The sequence below is a fragment of the Telmatherina bonti genome, assembly GCF_933228915.1.
Source record: "Telmatherina bonti genome assembly, chromosome: 21".
In the NCBI taxonomy this organism is placed as follows: Eukaryota; Metazoa; Chordata; class Actinopteri; order Atheriniformes; family Telmatherinidae; genus Telmatherina; species Telmatherina bonti.
In genome coordinates, this window is record NC_136630.1 from 14,242,867 (window position 1) to 14,249,644 (window position 6,778).

The 6,778-nt window shown below is 39.1% G+C and overlaps 1 protein-coding gene across 2 annotated transcripts in view; it reads left to right on the forward strand.

The window, feature by feature from the left end:
• The window catches only part of vti1a (vesicle transport through interaction with t-SNAREs 1A), a 127,810-nt gene that overhangs the window by 18,209 nt on the left and 102,823 nt on the right, over positions 1-6,778 (forward strand). The gene's annotated exons all lie outside the window — the stretch shown is intronic.

Genomic DNA, 6,778 nt, shown 5'->3' on the forward strand with positions numbered 1-6,778 from the left:
TGAATTAAGTTTTTTTTTTTTTTTTTTCCTTTTTTCAATTATCCCAGAGGTTGGCCAGCATTAGAGCATCGGCTTACTCCTGCAGTGAGACTAAACTCTTTAGTTTTGTTCCCCTCATCAACATAGAGCACTTGTTTGTTCTCTGTTGTCAAGTTTCTTGTGCTGTATATTTTTTATTCTAGTAAAAACAAGTCATTCATTTCACAGAAAACATTTTTTCATTTTAAAAAATATATTAAATCAAATAATTGCTCTTTAAATTCCTCTTCTCTGCAGTTATGCTTTTTATCTGTATGTTTATCTTTTTAATAACAGTTGAGGTCATTTGTTTTATTATTTCTTGTGTTGAATCATTCAACATACTTTTAGATTTCTTTTTTTTTTTTTTTTTTTTATTAATCTGGCTAAGCAAGTCTTCTCTGTAGTTCTTATATGGTCAGTTCTCTCATTTCTGAACCACTGTAGTGAATTCCAGTGCAGAACCTGCAGACACCCGGGAAACTGTTTCGTGTATTGGGAAGTTCAGAAGGGCACATGTTGGAAGGGTTTTGGAAGGGGGCCTTACTGGCCTCATCAGCATTTGAATGTGTTCCAGCTAGTGAAATAACAAAGTATACATAAATATATAGAGATAATGATCTGGCTAAGTCTCTATGTGTGCTGCTGTATTCTTATGCTAATAAGCTAGCTATTCAGCTCCAACAATGGTCACATGACAATAAAAGGCAAAGCACTGAAGGCAATGGTCTTCTGTGTGCGTGTCCACTGATGGACGCGCACACGTGCACATGCTCAGCAGGCCCGTCTCCTCTCCTTTTGTGTCTAGTTTTTTTTTTTTATTTATTTATTTTTTTTATTACATTTTTCAATTTTAGATAACACTCCAAGAATAGACATCAAACAAAAATGAATCATAAATCGAGGTCAGGACTGAGTCTCTTTCCAAAGCAGAGAAGGGGTTAAAAGTGAGAGTATCTTTAAAAAAGATGGGGAGACTGATAGGAGAGGAGCTCTTCTCAGCAGAGGGGTTCAGTGAACCATATGTAGGTGCCCACAGGCTAATGGGCCAGTTGGTCCCTGGCTTGCCAGGTATCCAGTATGCACATCTCCTACCCTCCAGTACACAAACACACACATATATACACACTCTATCCTTGTCATCCTGTAGCACCCACCTCTCCCACCCCTCCCACCTGCTCTCTGTGAAAATATCTCCTCCACTTTCCTCTAATCTCACCTTTCTCTCTGGTGCTGACCCAGGGAGGCCTACTTTATTCCCCACTGCACGCCAGAAGCCAGCGTTGTGATCGGAGCCCAGGCCCCTGCGCTGGTTCCTCTCTCCTCTCTCCTTGCCCTGGCTACCCGCCTCCCCATCGGCTTTGCTCTATTGATTTACTCCTCCAACCAATGCCGTCTGTCTCTGCTTTGCACCACCAGCACCTTGGTCCCTCATCTCTATAACCCTCCCTCTTTCCTCATTTTCTCTCACTCTATTCTTTCTGTCTTTATATACTTTTATTCTTCTTGTCTGCTCAGCACAACTATGGACTTGAGAAAAGGAAAAATTTGACCAAACAAGAATAAAGAATGGAAAATAGTGATGGACGGAAGGGGAGTGGGAGAGGAAATGGAGCCTTTGATTTTTCATTAGAAGCACCTTCATATTTGAATATTGGGTTTAATCTGGCCCTCGTGCCTTAAAGAAATAACCACTGAGAGATGATCCCTCGGCCTTCAAAAAGTATATGGTGCTCCTTCCATCAAAGCACTCCTTGAACTTGCTCTTTTGTTTGGAATTCACATGCAGTATTTTTTCCCCCCTTCCTCCTCTGTTCTCCAGTAGTCTCCCGGCCTCTTGCTTTATGGTAACAGTTGTTAAGCTTATTGACTGATCTCGGCTGTACTTAACGGTAAAAATGACTTTGACAGGGAAATACACCATTGGTATCACAGAGGTATAAGCATGAAAGGGTCTATATGAATAGTACCATATGCCACTGGCAGACTTTTAGGTTTTCCCCCAAAACAAAATCCACTTTACTTAATCTTAAAAGTTGATAGATTTTATGATACTTAGACATACATACACTTGTAAGTTGGACATTTTCATTTATTTTTACATTACATTTATAAAAAGACACTTTTTCAAGTTGTCCCAGTTAAAGCCGATGCACTATTAAAGCCTTCTCATCTTTCACCTGCTTATATATGAGCCACGATCATTCGTTACATTGCAGCGGTTGATCTTTCACCCTTATTTTCGTTTTTCAACAATCGCCTCTTTGAGACTCCTTGAGGTATTTCAAGGAAGTGGAACATGATGCATTGTGTGCAGAAGCCCCCAAAGCTCCAACCTGTGAGCTAATGAGAGGCCTCATGCTGTTATCTAAAGCTTAGGCTTCTCTTCCACGACTGCATTTCTGTTAGGGGGAGAGAACACACACCGGGCTACGTTCGCATATGTTGCAACGTGTTCGTTCTCAAAAGGAGGTTTCCTCATGATGCAAAGACTCCTAGAAGTCTCCATCCTCACAGACGGTAGCCCTCATGTGCACGCATGCACTCACGCATGCACACAGCAGACACAAGTGAAGGATTCAATGGCACCAAAGAGCACAATAAAGCAAAGGCTCAAATGACACCCTCCTGTGACAATCCTAGCTGTAGCTGCTTTCCTTTGTCTCATAATGTATCAAATGTTTTCAAAAAGAACACTTAATTGAACAACCTCTCTCAGTTTGTTTGTATTAAAGGAGAATAGAAGATGCAAGACAACAATTTTGCGTGTGTGTTTCATCTTTGTGCCGACTGTGTGTGTTCATGTGTGTGTTAAACCCCTGCTAAGCAGAGATGCATTATTGAAGATACTGTTGTGATACTTGTGCCAGCTTAAAGGTCTTGGCTTCCTTTAAACGCCATGCTGCGTCAGTCCACTTCTGCCCCCACTTGTGGCGGGGGGGGGGGAAGGACCAGAGTGGGATCTGCTGGTGCTGGTCCGCACATCACCTGAGAAAACATCACAGCTGGGGAAGAAAAGAACTGATAAAGATAACCTTTGAGTTTAACTTGCATTTTTGTAGACATTTTACTCTTCTGCTTTTTTTTTTTTTTTTTTTTAATTTAAAATTTCTTCCTGACTGGATATGTTCTTATTTATCAGTTACATCCCACTCATGACCATTAAAATCTTTTCTTGTGTGTTCATAGGTTTTTCTTAAAGTTTTACTTAATGTGGCGGTTGTAATGTTTTTGCAAATTGCTGGAGAAACTATAACATGAAAATAAAAAAAGCCTGAATGCCTGTTTGAGGCAGTCACATCAATCTGGACATTAGAGTTATTAAATCTAACTTGCTCAGTTGTTGCACTCCTACTGGTGGAAAAGCCTGCAATAGAACACAGTATAATAAATTGAATGTAGTTAATTACTCCTCCCGCTATGCCACCACCCGTGTTTGCAGGGTGAAAAGGAAAAGCTTGGGAAAGTAGAGGGAATAAGCGTATGCAGAGGAACTTTAGGGCCCCTCATTACACTCTGCCCCTGGGTATTTTTACGCCTTTTATTTCCCATCTAATGAACTGTTTACATTTTTTTCTGCTTTCTAGGCGCCACAATTATTCGACTTGTCCTTGTGTCACTTGGTGCACAAGGCAGAAAGCAAGGAGGAGAGTTGGAGGGCATTGAAATAAGTAAATCTCAGTTTATTTTATTTTAATTATGTGATTTTTTTGAAGAACTTTTATTTACATTACAAAGACCTTTATTGTAGACTGCTTGAAATGAAAATTTAAAGGTCATTGTTTTACAATTAAGCGTATTTTCTATAAACAGATGTTTTTTTTAATTGACTTTCCACATGTTTTTTTTTCTTTTTTTTTTTAGTAGAATTAAAAAAAAATCTTCACGTTCCCTTAGACTTTATATACATGCCCATAGTCTATAAAAGAAGTGCACACAAAGAAAAGATCCATATATTTGTTATAATTAGATTAATATCATTTGCTTCTAAGAGGATTATTCTGAACTTATTAGCATATCTGATATGAATTGTTCTTCATGCATATGTAATTGTATTTTGATGGCAAAAAAGAATGCTGGGTTTTTTTTCTTCCTTCTCCGACTGCTATCATGTCACCTGAGGTAAAAACGTGTGTTTCTGACAGGACAGCAGCACCTTTATTGCTGTATTTGACGGGATGTGTAGAGTTTTAAAAGGCAGGCCACTTTGCATAAAGTTAAGATGTACCTTTGTACTTTTCCGGTGTGCTTCCGGGAATAGAAGCAAATTCTCACCCAAGATTAAAAAAAAAAAAAAAAAAGTGACAAAAGACAAACCTTTCAAAAGGATTAAAAAAAAAGCTCTTTTCTTCCCCCCTCAGCAATAAGGTATCTTCTGAAAGCGCTCATTCTGTTTTAGATTACAAAGCCTGATTAGTTGGTTTTTGTCTAAAGATGCAGAGCTTTGTCTTCCAATACTGTAAATAGCATGAGCCAATTTCAAACCCCCCCCCCCCGTCCCAGGAAAAAAAAAGAAAAGAAAAAAAATTTAACTATGGCATAAATAACTAATATCTGTTATCCTGACCTCAAGAGTGAACGTCTTGTCATTTGACTTAACACCCAAACTTATGATGAAAATTTGTTACCAGTCTGTGCAGCATCCACTTAGTTTTAGATCAAATGGGAAAGCAGTAATCGCTCAGGAATCTGTTGTTTTCCTGAGGGGGAATCCAAAAAACTGAGTGTATACTGTAGATACAGAGGAAGTTGCAGCAACCCTTTTATATCTGTGACGTTTTCTATTCTTTATACTGTCTTTGTTATCTACTCTGTTCTCATTGTAGAAACCCTTCATACAGTCATTTGTAACAAGCAGCTATTTAGAAATACCCAGAAAAAAAAAACAAAACACCAAAACACAACAAAACAACCCTGCATATGGTTTGAAGGCGACGTAAGCCTCAACAATTCAAATCAATGCTTCTGCCAGGCTTCCTCGTCTCAATTACTGGTGAAGTCGTCTTTACCCCTAAGTTGCACTGCAGCTCTTTAAGATGAAACTCGACTTAAATGAAACGTGTAGGTGTTTTTTTTTTCCTGGCAAAATGTCTGTGTATGTGCCTGATGTACGAGTGCACATGCTGCCTTAATGTGATCTTTATTGTCTATCTGCTTTTACTTAAATGTGGAATTACTTTTAATGTTGGTATAAACAGCAGCCCACTAACCATTGAAATTGGGTTTGATTCTGGGAGGAAAAAAAGGAAGTGATGTGTAAAGAATTGTTTTCTTTAGTGGAGATAAAATAATATCCTTCCTATTGTTTGTACGTTAAACATGCCTCAATTTAAAGGCACAATTTTGAGAGAGAAAAAAAAGAGAATTTTAGATGAAAGAAAGAGAAACATTTTATATTGTATTATAGTAAGTGTAACAGACAAAAAGCAGAGTAATTGAACTAAACAACATATCTCCAAATAAACTTAAGCAGCATGCTTTGACATTATGTTCCTGAGCTGTGTGTATTTGGGGGGCATGTTGTGTTTGAGTCTTTTCTGCCAATCTTGTCTTACCCCACAGTCGGTGTTCAGAGCTTGGCTTAGGTCCCCGTGGTTGAGTGTTGTTTGGGTGCGCTCTTTATCTAATGGGTTTTTGTGGTCTGGGTCAATCAGGCCCTCTGTCTAGTCAGTAATTACTCCAGAGAACTGTGGCCCTTACCATCACGATAATAACACCCAAATCACATCAGCCATGACTTTCCACTCAGTGCTCCAGATTATGAGGAGAGACAAATAAAAAGAAAAGAAAAAAATAAATCAGTTGGCTCCATTGTGATTGGTTATTTCAATCAAGAAACTTGATATCATCACTCGGGAGGTTTGAATTGCCCTTTTCAAGTTTGGCTTATGCTTTTTCCCCTGGAAGGTAGCATGAACGCATTCGATAGCTTCTTCAAACTTTTGCTGGTACTCGAAAGATGGTAAGAAAAGATGGTGCCTTTGAGGAAAAGAATGTCCCCCACCACATAATTGGTGATCCTTCACTGATTTCCTGTGTTTGTTTGTTTTTATTTATTTTATTTCTGTGCTCCATATAAATAAACTGCCAAGACTTATTTTGAGTCAATTACAGAAAGGTAAAGAAAATAAAGAAAAAAAGAAATAATTTGCGTAAAGGAAAAGGGATATTTTCATTCCTCTGCTGGTGTTTCTTTGATTTTGTCTAACTCCTGCAACCCACCTAGAAACCCGTCAAGGCGGTAAGGGAAAGTGAAGAAAGCTTAGTAAACACTTTCTGTGTCTGCTGCTGGTGTGTATTTAGTTTGGAGGGCATGCCAAAAGGCTGTTTTTCCATGGGTCGGGTGTCTGTAAACAAGTAGTACAACGGCAGCCCACTCTTCTACAGTCGGAGGTGGCACACTCTTGAAGTGTGTATGAAATGTGTGTCTGAGTGTTTGTCTTTTTTTGGGTGATTTTTTTTTTTTCTCTCTCTCTTTTTTTTGAGGGACATGGCATTCCTTCTCATTGTAGCCTCTCTGTAGACAGAGAAGGAGAGAGAGTGGGAGAGAGTTTGTGTGTCTGTGTGTGGAAAAAGAGAGAGGCAACCATAAATCCGATGGGCCGCCAATGGGTGATGAATTATTCCCTGTCTGACTCACAGCATTGGTGTTATCACAGAGGCTGCCACTGCACTGGGATGACAGCGGTGACAGCCCCCCAGAAAAGATTTAGCACTGACAAGTGATACTTCCTCATAATACATCTCCCTGGTCCTCTCT